Genomic DNA, 15344 nt, shown 5'->3' on the forward strand with positions numbered 1-15344 from the left:
AAGGGCTTTTTATTTGTCATTTCAACCATATACAGTTGGTAGAGTACACAGTTAAAACGAAACTACGTTTCTCCAGGACCATGGTGCTACATTGAACAACACAGGACTACAAGTCTACATATAACAACATAACGTGCAAGAGTGCAATGAGTGCAACACTGCAGACAATAAATGACACGATAGACAATAAACGGACAATAAACGAGACAACATAAAGTGCAGACACAAGCAACATAAGGTGCAGAGTTGAGTGTGCAACTTTCAGGTGAGGTAATAAATAAAAACAAAGTAAAAATGCTAATGTTGTTTTTGAGCAAGTAATTGGACCTTTCCTGGGGTTTGAATGCAAGTGACAGTCAAAAGGATAACATTGTTGGAAATGCATAAGTAAGGAATAAATCATGATCTTATAAGAAAGTAATCCAAGACAGGGTGATATGACGTGTAGCTACTAGGCATGTATATTACATTACAGGCATTTAGCAGACGCTCTTATCCAGAGCGACATACAACATACCCAGAGCAGCCTGGGGAGCAGTTGGGGGTTAGGTGCTTGGCTCACGGGCACGTCAGCCGTTTCTGCTGATCCAGGAAATCGAACCAGCAACCTTTGAGCCCCAAAGCTACTTCTCTAACCATTAGGCCATGGCTTCCCCATGCAACGATATGTTGTGCAATGATAAATCATGATACAAATGTATGATGATGATTCTAATTGATGAAATAAAAACTAAATTGTGATTTATCAGGCTGTGTAATTTCTTAGTTTTTCCTAGCTGGAATTGTGTTGTTTGGACAGCAGAGAGCAATAACTTGCAATAGCGGAAATGCACGTGACTTCACCCTAGGTGGAAGTAACACAGCTCTAATGCTACAAAAACACACACACACACACAAAAAAAAAAACAGAGGTAAATTTCCCAAAAGCATTGCAGCACAAAGATCATCATTAAATCATAGAGTAAGCAGCACAATGAATGTTCTCTGTCCTAGTTAAGATGCTGTTAGCATTATGAGTTTTTTTTGAGAAACCCATCGCAGATCTAAAATGGGAAAAAGCTGTTGTGTGATTTGACTGTACAAATAGGTTTAGCAAGAAATCAGAGTTCTCTTTTTCCAGACTGTTGAAAGATAAAGAAAAGAGAAGCAAATGGAGGTAGTACAAATGTTCATAGAAATTTATGAAGAAAAGGACCATTTATTATTAACTTTTTTCATTTTTAATAAAAGGATTATTTTAGTTAATAGGCTATTATATTTTACTCCAACCTTTACAAATGTGGGTAAATAATTATCGTTGGTTATTAAGAAAATTAAACAAAAAGGTTTTTTATTATTATTTTTTATTTAACAAAAGGAATATTTAAGTTGATAAAGAAGAGGAAAATAAATGTTTATTGTTTTGGTAATCAATTTTTCTTCATTCATTTTTTTTTTCAAAAAAATATTCTGGGAAATCGTATCATAAAGCCAATATCGTGAATTGAATCGAATCATGAATTGGGTGAATAGTTACATGCCTAGTAGCTACCACCCAAAAGTTAGTGTTTTATTTAAACTGTTTTATCCCTTGTACACCATGCTAGTGTGTCAACAATTACAATTTTACAACTTATTGATACTGTAGATGACATCTTTACTACATTTACATTTACAGTTACATTTAATGTTGTGGAACATCCGTGAGACAAGTTAGTTCCTGTTATCAGTAATAGGAGATATACGTACACAGTAAATCCTTCACCAGCTTTTTTTTTTCTCTATTGAAGTTAATAAGATAAAACGCAGGTTGTCATGTTACTGAGAAACCGGAAATGGCAAATACAATGAAGACTTTACTGTAGTGAAGAACTTGCTGTCTTTTACAAAGTATTGACACTGGAGACTCCTTCCATAAATGAGATGACAGAAACATACCAACTTCACAATATCAACAATGATACAATGTTTTTTCTTTGTGAAATAAGAGCACGTTTTTAAAATGTGTTTTATTATTAGCAGAGGTGTAAAAAGTCCTAAATTATTTTACTCAAGTAAAAGTAGTGTTACAATGATGAAACTGGACTAAAGTAAAATGACTCATATAAATCTACTCAAATGAACAACCTACTTTCTACTCAAATGAAAGTATAAAGTAAGTGATTTAAATTTTATTTTGAGTAAAAGTTACCTATTTACTTTTATTTTAACTGTGTGGGTGGCGAGCGATGGGTGCAAATAGATTATCCTCTAGGATCTTTCCCAAGCAGTGCAGTCAGGGCAAGAGCTTGTAGATAAGATGTTATTTTTGATTTCAGATCACCTTTTTCATACAGCTGGAATTTATTACATTCATGCAAAGCTTTTGATATTGACATTTGATGAAGCGCATTGCTTGCTTACAGACATGTCTGAAGATAAAGTGACAAACTGTTTGAAAGGATACACGTTAAGTCATAGTATTTACATTATAAACAACTGATCCTATGCCGTTTTCATATTGTAATTTATCTCATCTCATCTCACCTCATTATCTGTAGCCGCTTTATCCTGTTCTACAGGGTCGCAGGCAAGCTGGAGCCTATCCCAGCTGACTACGGGCGAAAGGCGGGGTACACCCTGGACAAGTCGCCAGGTCATCACAGGGCTGACACATAGACACAGACAACCATTCACACTCACATTCACACCTACGGTCAATTTAGAGTCACCAGTTAACCTAACCTGCATGTCTTTGGACTGTGGGGGAAACCAGAGCACCCGGAGGAAACCCACGCGGACACGGGGAGAACATGCAACTCCGCACAGAAAGGCCCTCGCCAGCCACGGGGCTCGAACCCGGACCTTCTTGCTGTGAGGTGACAGGGCTAACCACTACACCACCGTACTGCCCATTGTAATTTATAAACATTGTAAATGAATGGTACACGTATAACTTTCAGTTATAGTCTGATCGTACATTACAGATTTACATATATATTGAGCAATATTATAATGCCACCTCGACTGACAGACAAGGTGATGGATTTTTGTACCATGTCATCGTCAGAATAGAAATGGTAACAGAAGGAAACTTAATAATACACTACCGTTCAAAAGTTTGGGGTCACCCAGACAATTTTGTGTTTTCCATGAAAAGTCACACTTTTATTTCCCACCATAAGTTGTAAAATGAATAGAAAATATAGTCAAGACATTTTTCTGGCCATTTTGAGCATTTAATCGACCCCACAAATGTGATGCTCCAGAAACTCAATCTGCTCAAAGGAAGGTCAGTTTTATAGCTTCTCTAAAGAGCTCAACTGTTTTCAGCTGTGCTAACATGATTGTACAAGGGTTTTCTAATCATCCATTAGCCTTCTGAGGCAATGAGCAAACACATTGTACCATTAGAACACTGGAGTGATACACTACGTTCAGACTGCACCCTGAAACGACCCATATCCGATTTTTTTGCCCATATGCGACCTGTATCCGATTTGTTATTGACAATCTGAATGACACAGATCCGATTTTTTTCACATGCGACCCAGGCCGCTTGGATATGTGGTCCTAATTCCGATGCATTTCCGTTATTTTCACATGCGACTGCAGTCTGACCGGACAGGTTGCATTCATGCGACCTACACGTCATCAACAAGAGACAAACGTCACTATTCTGCGTTGGCTAATCCCGCCTCTTTGGTGGAAAACAACAACATTTGTACAGTTTTCAGAATTTAAATAGACTTTTATAGAATTGATCAAGCTAATGGTGGATTTGGTAGGGACCTGGATGTTAAATCATCCTGTATTACAAGATTATAAGATTGTTCTGGAAATTTCCAGTAATTTGACACCTTCGGTCTCATTAGTCTGCTGCCCACATTAATCAGATTATTGTGTGAGTTCCACCGCCGCCACAAAAACCACGTCGCCAGGTCTCGCCTCATCTCCATGCTTTACTTGCAAACTTGAAGAGTGCGCTTTTTTTTCGTTTATGTATTACGTAGATGTGCTTATTACGTGTCAATTTGCGCATGCGGGACACTTTTGGGTCGTTTTCCGTTCATATTGGAGATCGCATACAAGTCTCATATAATTGGTAATGTGAACGGCCTAACAAAAAAAAAACGGATTTCACAACAAATCGGATATGGGTCGTTTCAGGTTGCAGTCTGAACGTAGTGATAGTTGCTGGAAATGGGCCTCTATACACCTATGGAGATATTGCACCAAAAACCAGACATTTGCAGCTAGAATAGTCATTTACCACATTAGCAATGTATAGAGTGGATTTCTGATTAGTTTAAAGTGATCTTCATTGAAAAGAACAGTGCTTTTCTTTCAAAAATAAGGACATTTCAAAGTGACCCCAAACTTTTGAACGGTAGTGTAATAAAAAAAAAAAGCTGATGCTATAACAGGAAAGATTAAAGGCACTGACTGCAAAGTCATCTGAAATGTTCCCTTTTTTTTATTGTGCATGGCATTTTCTTGTTTCTCACAAGAACAATGTCATGTGGATGAGATGTGATCATTTTGATGTGCTGAGGGTTACTTTTCACCGTTTTGGGACTGCTTTCCTACTGTCAGGCTGCAGGCACTTACAGATGCAAATGCAGGGGAGAGTGGGTGCATCGCAAGCTGTAAACAAAGCCAAATCAGGAAACTGGAGATGTAATCAGGGACAAGCAAGGGTCAGTCAATCGGTGAACGGGATATCAGAGATCAAGTGAGAGAACGAAGTCAGAAATAAATGTAAGCAGAGTTAAATAACGGGAAGTCAGGCAGATAGTCAAACAGCTCGGTAAAGTCAGGCACAGGGAGACAGAACAGTACTTCGCAGAGTGTGAGAGCTGAGCTTGTATAGGGAAGGTGATTGCTGGTAAATTAGAGACAAGCGTTAAGGTTAGAATTCTGGTGACGAGGGGTGCTGTGGCGCTTGGGAAGTGTCATCCGGAGCGGCCGTGTTTGGAGGTTGCTCCGAACTCAGGTTTTCAGCACTGTTACTGACACCTACCTCTTCAGATAAACGCTATGGGCCTACAGAAACAGCTGAGCGTGAGCTTTAAAGGGGAACTGAAGTTATTTTTAAACTTGCTTTATTTCGTAATTAACGTGTTATTCAGTTACGTTTTCGGTTTTAGTAACCTTATATTGTGACTCGTATTGGCAATTAATTGCAATTAAATATCATACTTATCGGCCTACTTTCTGTGTGGAGTTTGCATGTTCTCCCCGTGTCCGCGTGGGTTTCCTCCGGGTGCTCCGGTTTCCCCCACAGTCCAAAGACATGCAGGTTAGGATAACTGGCGACTCTAAATTGAGCGTAGGTGTGAATGTGAGTGTGAATGGTTGTCTGTGTCTATGTGTCAGCCCTGTGATGACCTGGCGACTTGTCCAGGGTGTACCCCGCCTTTCGCCCGTAGTCAGCTGGGATAGGCTCCAGCTTGCCTGCGACCCTGTAGAAGGATAAAGCGGCTTGAGATAATGAGATGAGATGAGACTTATCGGCCTATTCGGTTTTTAGCCATGTTGAATTTAGTTCGTTTGGTCCACGGCAGGCGTCGCTTATCCGCGCGATCTTCACGAGACTTGTGCGAGACTTCGAAATGTGAAGTGTCAGCCAGGTGTCAGTGCCGCCATTTTCAAAACTGTTTTCCAAACGAAATATTGCACAAAAACTAATTTAAATGACGATTACTGCCGACTTTTTTCAAACTTTCCTGATTACTATCAAAAAAACAAAACTTCCAGCTTGATTACATCAGCGTTTGAAAGAGGGCGCGCGCGTCTTTTGACAATGTTGGCAGATGTTGGTCACTTCGATTTCCGCTGTATGTTTTACTTCCGTCCTATGATGTCTCGCAGAGGTCTCAGCGAATCTCGTTTACGGCCATTGTTTTGATATATGGACTGATATGTTACATAGCATATTTTGAACACTCATAGCTTGCTATAGCAGTGACAAAATAGCGATCAAAAATGCATTCCTGTATTTAATAAAATGAGATAAATAGAATTTTGATAATAAAAAAATTGACTTCAGTTCTCCTTTAACTAATTAGAATAATTATGGGACTGGGTGGCGATGCACAGAAAACATTGTGACTCTGCATCGACCTCGGAGAGTTTTGAGTCGCAGGAATGTAATTTGTGGTTGACATTCGTGAATAGATCCGTGAAACAAAAGACAAATATATCTTTTCTCTGTTACTGCTTTTGTTATCATTTCTTTCTCTGTAAGATCAAAACATTTAGTGCATAACTCCATACTCGCTACTGTGGAGTCGAGCCCATGCATTCTAAGGCTAAGATAGCTAAGCACTAGCTGGAATGATTTAGTTATCTGTCTAGAAAAATGACACGTCATCTAACCGTGTGCTATCTTGCAGTTGCACTCACTAGGCAGGCTTTCCTTTTCTTTTCCGCTGGCTTTTAGCTGGTGGGAGAGCAGAGCCCGCCATGTTTGCTCATGCCGACTTGTTTTGGTTAAAAGTAGGTCAAACGCACCCCACACTGGTCATGTGATATTGTGTTACTCACTTGCTTTGGCAATCTCCAGAATCGTAAAATGCAGGACGTTTTTTTTTTTTTATCTCGACAAAACATTTACTCCTAGGATACACGGTGTGCAGCAGAGAAACATCTTGAAACTCCAACAGCAACAGAGCATTTCACCCAGAATTCAACTTTGCAGTCAGCACCTTTAAGCTGCAGTGGTTGAATTAAAGATGAAGCAAGCTTTATTTATCACATATACTGCACAGTCAAATTCTTTCTTCACATATCCCATCTTGGAAGGAAGCTTGGATCAGAGTGAGCCATGATACAGTACAGTGCTCCTGGAGTAGACAGGGTTAAGGGTCTTGCTCAAATGCCTAACAGTGACACTTGATAATATTGGGGCTTGAACCCCTGACCTGCTAACCACTAACCTAGAGCCTTAACCTTTGAGCCACTACTGCCTGTGATGATGCCCTTCATTTATACTCCTCCATGGCAAAACCTTGATCAGGTCAGCGCTCGAATATAATTCACAGCAATGTGACATCAACTCGAAGTAGTTTTGGCAGTTTTGGGGGAAAACAAAGCTGTAAATTTGACTGGTGGCAAATAGGAGACAGAGGTTGACAACGTGCCTAAAAGTTGCTGTGTTGTGTCCTACACCTTCAACAGGAAAACACACCTACACATTCATTCCTCTTTGCTACCCAGTAGGGAATGGGAGGGCAAAAGCAGATTTTATGGCAGTGGTAGGGACTGTCCACCTACATAAACGAGGAAGGAGAGGGAGAAATACCGCTGTCTCCAGTCCAGTCTAGCCTAGCAGGTGATAAACTGGATCTGCACATTAACAGCAGTAAAGTAAACAAAGTGGACAGAATAAGAATAAGCTTATACAACTGTCTCTAGACAGAAAAGCAGTTATAGATGACATAAATCGACATTAACCGGAGACTCTATGGGGTAATTGTAAATGTCAGTATGTGACACCTCTAGGCATTGAGCGGGGTCATTAATCCATTCCGATGTTCAGCTAAAAGGCATCTAATCACCAATACTGTGAAGCCACCAAAATTCTAATGTAAGGGCTGTTTCACAATCATGGTTGTCTTTTTGAATAACACCAACTAACTCCTGCAACTAGGTTCAGTATGTATATCCTGGAGTTTCTTATACCTTATTTTACAGGGACACAGCAGCCCTATCAACAGCAGTACTGTCTCTTATAACTTCTTATAAATATGTCTGTAAGAGTCAAATGCAGGCTCGGTTTCAACCTTGTGGTCATTTCATTTAATTCTACTTTAATTATTTCATTAAAATTTTACTGGTTAAATTCAGAACTGCGGCACGGTGGTGTAGTGGTTAGCGCTGTCGCCTCACAGCAAGAAGGTCCTGGGTTCGAGCCCCGGGGCCGGCGAGGGCCTTTCTGTGTGGAGTTTGCATGTTCTCCCCGTGTCCGCGTGGGTTTCCTCCGGGTGCTCCGGTTTCCCCCACAGTCCTAAGACATGCAGGTTAGGTTAACTGGTGACTCTAAATTGACCGTGAGTGTGAATGGTTGTCTGTGTCTATGTGTCAGCCCTGTGATGACCTGGCGACTTGTCCAGGGTGTACCCCGCCTTTCGCCCGTAGTCAGCTGGGATAGGCTCCAGCTTGCCTGCGACCCTGTAGAAGGATAAAGCGGCTAGAGATAATGAGATGAGGTGAGAAATTCAGAACTGCATTTTTAGCGCTCAATAGGCTTTACTTCGGGACATATACTTTCATTCAAAATAGAAAGATATTTAAGTGGAAGTTACTTCTTTTTGTAAACTAAATACCTCCGAGTGTATCCTTTGTCTGTCAAAAACGTCCTCTCTGGAAAACACTCACCATATGATGAGGTTGTAAATGATTTTTGAAGAAAATCTCTTTTTTGAAGCAGAATACTCTGTTATTGCACAGTAAAAAAAAAAAAGCAGGACCTGAAACAGATGTGAGACACATTTGCAGCAGAGTTTCACATGTGGTTGAAATGTGTGTCTGTCAAAGTGTCCTCTCTGGAAAACCATGAGGATCATCACCAGTTCAGGTGTTATTAGATTTATCGCCATTGTACAAACATCACTGCACAATACTTAAAAATAAAATCACATACATTCCAACAGTTTTTCATTTTGTATCCCTTCCTCTTGTGGACTATAAGAAAGTGGGTCAATTTTAGAAACGCGCTAGGTATATGCTGTTTTCTCACCACAACTAACATGCCCAGGATATGACCTGTAGGTCTGAAATTCTGTGCAGTAAATTTCCATCTTAAAAGGCAATTTTTGGCAGACAAATCTGAGGTTTGATTTATGGATGATTGTGGAACCGAAAAATATACCCTGATTGTGAAACAGCCCATCACTTTCCTGATATGTCATTGCAACTGTACTTTTACAGTTTTTATCCTCCGCTGGCCGTAAGGTCCAAAGGGGCGATGTCCGTCCGTCCGTCCCGGGAAGGGTGCTCACTTCTGAAATCAACTCCTCTCAGAATTTTTGGAGGAATTTCACGAAACTTGACAGGATTCTTTGTTATATGTTGGTAATATGCATATTGCAATTTCGTTCAATTCACACTTTAGCAGAGTTATGGCCCTTGATTACCAAACTTGTACTTCGACAATTTCATAAGGGTGTATTAAAGGGGTACCAAATATAATATATACAGTTGCTGATGTGACAAAGTAACGTATTCTTAAGTATTCTATCAAATTTATATACTAGAAAACAACGAAATATCTTGGTAATTGTAAATATAATAGTCGGTACGCTAAACGGCACAAGAGTCGCCATTTTTAAAAGACCGTGACGTCAGCCCTACCCACTGCACTAGGAGAGAAGTGTGTAATCATGGCGTCGGCGCATCAAGTGAAAGCGACAGCTCTGTCGAATCATACGAAGAGATCCCGCAAGACACACTGCAAGCAGGCTATGGCTTAGAAGGGTACCAGTTTGAACCTAGGAGAGGTACTCTCGACTCCGGTGATGACGAAAGAAGAGAAGAAAGCTCGAACTCGCTTGGTGTTTTTCAGCGGAAACGAGTGAAAAGACACGTCTGGAGGATCGTTATGCTTTCCATCGGTCCTGTTATTACACCCGAAAGCAACACACTGTGGCATTGTGTAGCCGATCACTTACAATTCATCCTACTTTCCGATTCACACGTGCTATTCCCAACCTCAATGAGCCAACACAACTGGGCACATACATACGTCATGAGTGTTACGCAGCGAAAATGAACGTGCATTCTGATTGGATAAAATTAATATCATGGCGGGCTGTTCAAACTGCGGAAATAGTTTGCTCGAGCTACTTTCAAAACACTATAACTTTCCAACCTTAGAACAAAAAACTTTTGTAAGTCTTGAATAAGGTTCGTTAATGTGTGTTTTATTGTTATATTTACTCTATATATTGCCCTCTGTTCCCCTTTAAGCACTTATAGCATAGATATAGTTGCCAGCGGGGGATATCGTGCTCTCAAAGCACCCGTGTGTGTGTGTGTGTGTGTTTTTTTTTTTTTTAATGTAAATATTTCCTTGTTAACCACCCACAGATTGCCACCAATCAGATTCAAAGGTTTGTTTTCCACCAAAAAGGGGTGGTAACCACACCACAGCTTGAAATTTCCCAGATGATTGCTCTGATCATGTTATTTCGTGGCCCATAGTTCATGGAGACTACAGTATTTTAAATTGTAACAAAATAAAATACCTCAAAATAAACATATTTTAGTAAAAGTTTTTAAAAAATACTCAAAAAAGTACAGAAACAATCTGCTTTGTTGTACTCTCACAGTAATGAGAGTAACTGTATTTCATTACTTCCATCCCTGATTATTAGGCTTTGATTTTGAAATTGTAGCACATTAGAATTATCATGGTGGCACGGTGGTGTAGTGGTTAGCGCTGTCGCTTCACAGCAAGAAGGTCCAGGTTCGAGCCCCGTGGCCGGCGAGGGCCTTTCTGTGTGGAGTTTGCATGTTCTCCCTGTGTCCGCGTGGGTTTCCTCCGGGTGCTCCGGTTTCCCCCACAGTCCAAAGACATGCAGGTTAGGCTAATTGGTGGCTCTAAATTGACCGTAGGTGTGAATGTGAGTGTGAATGGTTGTTTGTCTCTACGTGTCAGCCCTACAAAGATCTGGCGACTTGTCCAGAGTGTACCCCGCCTCTCGCCCATAGTCAGCTGGGATAGGCTCCAGCTTGCCTGCGACCCTGCACAGGATAAGTGGTTACAGATAATGGATGGATGGATAGAATTATCACATTAATATAAACCTGTGATTTGCTTTACAGCTGGAATTACTGTCAAAGGTGCTGTTATAGAAAATTATAGAACCTTTTGACCAGTCAGACTGGAGAAGGAAATGGTCTTATATAAAAATAACGTACGAGACATTGCACTGATGTTGCCTGTTGATTCAGAGTGAGCTTGAGTCTTGGTTATTGGTGCTGCAGATCAGTCTTGATCATGTTCTAGCATTAATCTTGGAGTCCATATCACAAACTCCATGGAATTACCTCAAAATTAATATTGAATTATGCAAATATGTTTCCTGTGAAAACATAGCTAAGGGCTACTGTAGTATTATCTTATTATTAAATGTATTCATTATATCATGTGGCACGTTTTTTTTTTTGTTTGTTTGTTTTTTTCCATGTAAAAAGGTTATTGTTGATACTTGTTCCATCTGGCTGCCTGAATGAAATATTCATATTGCTTAGAATCATTACTAGAAATTGCACCCTCGGTGTTGTTTTATTGTATGTCGTTTTACTATTTCTGTCCCTTGCATGCACAAGTTTCTGTAAACAGTGTCTCAGTGTTTCAAATGATCTCAGAATAATACACACATTTTGCAAATCCACATAAATTATGAGCAAAGTGAAATATTGGCTCCATATCCGTAAACACTTTTCTCACAATGAAATATTCACATTATAATAACACACACTTGGCATATAAATTTCAACAAACTTTGTTATGCACACTGCACAGATTAATTGAGAACACAGCTGTCACAGTGTGTATGCTGAGATCGGCACTATATGCATCAGTTAGTGAAAACGACAGAAATGCAATGAATTGTTTATCTCATCTCATCTCATTATCTCTAGCCGCTTTATCCTTCTACAGGGTCGCAGGCAAGCTGGAGCCTATCCCAGCTGACTACGGGCGAAAGGCGGGGTACACCCTGGACAAGTCGCCAGGTCATCACAGGGCTGACACATAGACACAGACAACCATTCACACTCACACCTACGGTCAATTTAGAGTCACCAGTTAACCTAACCTGCATGTCTTTGGACTGTGGGGGAAACCGGAGCACCCGGAGGAAACCCACGCGGACACGGGGAGAACATGCAAACTCCGCACAGAAAGGCCCTCGCCGGCCCCGGGGCTCGAACCCAGGACCTTCTTGCTGTGAGGCGACAGCGCTAACCACTACACCACTGTGCCGCCTATATTTTAATGTAAATGTTACAAATTATAAATATAAAAATATAAATTCATATGCAGAGATGTCCACAAGTGCCGGCGACCGGCGGTTTTCTCCACCTGCACAGATGGTCCGTGCTGGTTACTCGATCCCTGAAAAAATAAAAACTTGCCTTTCAATTCAGAACTTAGAACATTCTTACAATGGTAGAGGGAAAGAGAAGGAGCAAAACACAACAAGGAAGCACTTCAGAAGTGCAGGTATCCCACCTGGGCTTTCGTCAAGACCAGAAAAAGAAACATAATGGACAGGGAATAAAACAGCAACAAACATCCATACATTTCTGGACTATCTGAGAAACTCAAGAGGATCTTCTACAAACACAACATTCCTGTACATTTCAGACCCAGTAACACTCTGAGGCAGAAATTGGTCCACCCTAAGGACAGAATACCCAGACACAAACAGGACAATATCGTGTACGCAATTCAATGCAATGAAACAACCGCTTCACAGGCGCATGGCTCAACACAGGAGAGCCAGTTCCTCAGGCCAGAACTCTGCAGTCTATCTTCATCTCAATAACAAAGGGCACTCGTTTCAGGACTACAATGTGTGCACTTTAGCCAGAGAAGACTGGTGGTTTGAAAGAGGAGTAAAAGAAGAAGAAGAAACCTTTATTTGTCACATGCACACTTCAATTCATCCTCTGCACTTAACCCATCTCACACACCCAGAGCAGTGTCTCCCATACTACAGTGCTCGGAGAGCAGTCGGGGGTTAGGTACCTTGCTCAAGGGCACTTCAGCCCAAGGCCACCCCATGTTAACCTAACTTTGAACTGTGGGGGAAACCGGAACACCTGGAGGAAACCCACACAGACATGGGGAGAACATGCAAACTCCACACATGCCCCTTTTCCACCAAAGCAGTTCCAGGGCTGGTTCGAGGCCAGTGCTTAGTTTGGAACCGGGTTTTCTGTTTCCACTGACGAAGAACTGGCTCTGGGGCCAGAAAAAACGGTTCCAGGCTAGCACCAACTCTTTGCTGGGCCAGAGGAAAGAACCGCTTATGTCAGCGGGGGGGCGGAGCTGTTAAGACCAACAACAATAGCAAGATCGCGAAAGGTCGCCATTTTTAAATGGTGAGAAGCAGCAGCTGTACAAACGCGAAGTCATCCATTATTATTATTGCTGCTGCTTCTTCTCCGTTTTGTTGTTGCTACGATGTTCACGCCAAGGTTTATACAAACGCAGCGACGTAACTGACGTATACAGCGACTTAGTGACGTGGCTCCGCTTAGCACCCCGAGCTATGGAAAAGCAAACTGGTTCTCAGCTGGCTCACAAGTTGAACGAGTTGTGAACCAGCACCAGCACTGGCCCTGAACCAGCCCTGGAACTGATTTGGTGGAAACGGGGTAACAGAGAGGCCCCTGCCAGCTGCTGGGCTCAAACCCAGAACCTTCTTGCTGTGAGGCGACAGTGCTCACCACTACACCACCATACCGCCCAGCTTCATCAACCATCTTTGTCAACCTGAAACGACCATCACTGAACAGAGGAGGTGGTCTGAGACACCACTTATCAGCCACCTACAATGCAGTCCTTGGGACACTTCCCAGAAAACTGAATACACATCCACACCAAGACTCATAAGGCCCTGTCCACACGGCAACGGATTCAGGTGAATCTGATAAAATTGCTTATCGTTTCGGCCTGGCGTCCACACGGCACCGGCGTTTTGGGTGCCCCAAAACGAAATCTTTTGAGAACGGGTTCCAGAGTGGAAAGATCTGGCAACGGCGCCGTTGCGAAGTCGTCTGGATGAGTAGAACGGATTTGTTTACGATGACGTCACAACCACATGTGCTTCTTGCCAGGTAGAAGTGTAACGAACTCGATGCGAGTTGTCAACCAATCCTATAACTTGGTTCATGAAACGCGCTTACAAAATATTTTCACTGTGAATATTTATTGTGTAATGGTGCAAAGTGAGAGAGAGAGAGAGAGAGAGAGAGAGAGTAGCCCTTAGGGCAGAGTCAATCCCGCCAGCAAAAATAGGGGAAAAAAAGGAGCGATCTCACCTCTTCAGATGTTGGTTTAAGTCCTACAATACATTCCTCAAAAAGGACGTAGAAGAACAAATTAATCCATCAACGTGTAGCATTCAATTTATTCTGGACCATTAAAGACGCCGCCTTCCACGTAGACTCGTACGTCATCCTCGCCGCCATATTGGATGGGGCAAAGCGGAGAATAAAGATGCCTCATTCATGTGCTGCGTTTAACTGTACCAACAGGTTTGCCGTCCAAACGAGATCACATGGGATTACCTTTCACAGGTGAGACTGGAAAAATACTTTTCATTGTATTTGGTCATTATAACGTAATTTTACGAACAGATTTTTCTGACTGTGGCTAATATGAAGTCTTGCGCATAATAGTTTATGCGCATGCGTCCTTAAGGCCTCTGTATGCTCTTGCGACAAGGCTTTCGCAGATAGCTTTTTGCAGACAGTTGTAATTTATCGTTGAGCGGGGAGTATAGGCGTGCGCGATGTTATTCACCGGCACAACGTAAGGGGGCGCGAAGTCGCTAGGAGTAGTTGGTGGGTGTGGTTAGTGGAGTGTTTATCCTCCGGTTACTTATAATGACTAGAACTTTTTTTTTTTATAATGACTAGAACTGGAGTCGTATAGATGTACGTACTTCCTCACTTCCTCAATCAACCGCTCTTCATGCTGCTCCATCTTCGCTCGTGTTTTTAAAAATGGCGGTCGTGAAAACAAACCAAACCGGGAAAGTAGGGAAGCAGAAGTGCGTGTACAGCGGATGTAGAGTGGACCAATCAGAGCCCTCTTGTCTGCGACGCTGTCTGCGAGGCTTCTGCGGTGGTCACAATTTTTGGGAGGTGCGCGCAGAGCGTCTGCGAAGGTGGGGGGGCTATGCAGACACTGTCTGCGACGCTATCTGCGAGGACTGGGTTGTCAGCATAAATTGGCCTTTACTTCTTCTATTATTCTGGTGTCTCCGATGGGACCGTCTTACAGCGCCCCTAGAGGTGTGGCATGTGTATTGCATCGTTTTCAGCAAGCGTTGCATTGCCATATGTACCTGATATTTTACTGATCCGTTGCCCATGTGGACGCGATATATTTTTTTAAAATCTCATTGCCGTTGTCATGTGGATGTAGCCTCAGCTGACTTCAATGACTCACGTGATGGCAGAGAGAGCCAACGACCCACAGATCACCCTAACGACTCTCTAGGCTGCTAACACCATTCACACCTGGCCCCCAGTGACCTATAGACCCTTTTCAGTCACGTGACCTTCGTAAACGCGACCGCCATTTTGGACATGTAGTGGACTTCGGCTCGAATCAGTTTGAATGCGAGGAAGGCGACAAA

General features: G+C 42.1%; 1 protein-coding gene across 1 annotated transcript in view; it reads left to right on the forward strand.

Moving 5' to 3' along the window:
* Nucleotides 1-15344, forward strand: part of sema6ba (sema domain, transmembrane domain (TM), and cytoplasmic domain, (semaphorin) 6Ba) — a 224719-nt gene that overhangs the window by 141081 nt on the left and 68294 nt on the right. The gene's annotated exons all lie outside the window — the stretch shown is intronic.

The sequence above is a fragment of the Neoarius graeffei genome, chromosome 23 (genome assembly GCF_027579695.1).
Source record: "Neoarius graeffei isolate fNeoGra1 chromosome 23, fNeoGra1.pri, whole genome shotgun sequence".
NCBI classification, from domain to species: domain Eukaryota; kingdom Metazoa; phylum Chordata; class Actinopteri; order Siluriformes; family Ariidae; genus Neoarius; species Neoarius graeffei.